This window comes from Mus pahari, chromosome 1 (genome assembly GCF_900095145.1).
Source record: "Mus pahari chromosome 1, PAHARI_EIJ_v1.1, whole genome shotgun sequence".
In the NCBI taxonomy this organism is placed as follows: domain Eukaryota; kingdom Metazoa; phylum Chordata; class Mammalia; order Rodentia; family Muridae; genus Mus; species Mus pahari.
Window position 1 is genome coordinate 79,559,723 of NC_034590.1, and position 1,122 is coordinate 79,560,844.

At 47.4% G+C, this 1,122-nt stretch overlaps 1 protein-coding gene across 1 annotated transcript in view; it reads right to left on the reverse strand.

Moving 5' to 3' along the window:
* C1H11orf16 (chromosome 1 C11orf16 homolog) overlaps window positions 1–1,122 on the reverse strand; it is an 11,337-nt gene that overhangs the window by 8,973 nt on the left and 1,242 nt on the right. The gene's annotated exons all lie outside the window — the stretch shown is intronic.

Genomic DNA, 1,122 nt, shown 5'->3' on the forward strand with positions numbered 1-1,122 from the left:
GACTGAGGCACGGCGGGGGGGGGGAGCACAAAACCTAAACACATCAAGAGGACCATAGAAATGGCTCAGCATAAATGCGCTTGCCGCCAGGCCTGAGGATCTGAGTTCAATCCTTAGATTCCACATTATGGAAGGAGAGCACTGACCCCATAGGTTGTCCTCTGCCCCCAACATGTGAGCTATAGTGTGTTTCCTCACTGGATAAATACATGAATGTAAAATAAGGTAAAGACAGTAAGAAACACCTCTGCCTCTGGGGCAGATCTGAGGAGACTTACCACGTGAGGATGGTAAGGGTGTGCGCAACAGAAATACAGGGAGAATGTGGCCATTTTTGGCTTCCTGTAAAATCAGCTAAGCCTCTGCAGTTAGCAGACACTGAAGGCCATAGAAGGCAGTTTTGGGACTGGACATTGTTTCATGTGGACCAAAATGAAATCAGCTTGTATACTCGTGTTAACGCTTGAAAGAGGAACTGCGAGATGAGTCCCAAGACATTAATGGGATACTGGGATGAGGTTAACAACATGACCAGGGAGCCAAACTGTAAGGAACTTGGCTCGAGGGGTGTCATGGTTTGAATATGCTTGGCCCAGGGAGTGGCACTATTTGGAGGTGTGGCCTTGTTGGAGTAGATGTGTCACTGTGGATGTGGGTTTTGAGACCCTCGTTTTAGCTGCCTGAAAGTCAGTATTCTGCTAGCAGCCTTCAGTTGAAGATGTAGAACTCTCAGCTCCTCCTGCACCATGACTGCCTGAATGCTGCCATGCTCCCACCTTGACGATAATGGACTGAACCTCTGAACCTATAAACCAGCCCCAATTAAATGTTGTCCTTATAAGAGTTGCCTTGGTTATGGTGTCTGTTCACATCAGTAAAACGATAACAAGGCAAGGGGTCAGAGGGGTGTGGAAGCACAGAGGAGCTCATGAAGGGGCTGAGGAGTGGTGGAAGGTGAAGCCAGTTCTGGGGACTCCAGCGGCAGGGCTCTCTGGCCTGGGGCAGAAGCAGAATGAGGGATCCAACCTTTGTGGTTTGGTTTGGTTTGGTTTGGTTTGGTCTTTCTTTTTTTCTTTTCTTTTCTTTTCTTTTTTTTTTTTTTTTTTTTTAAGTGCGTGTTGT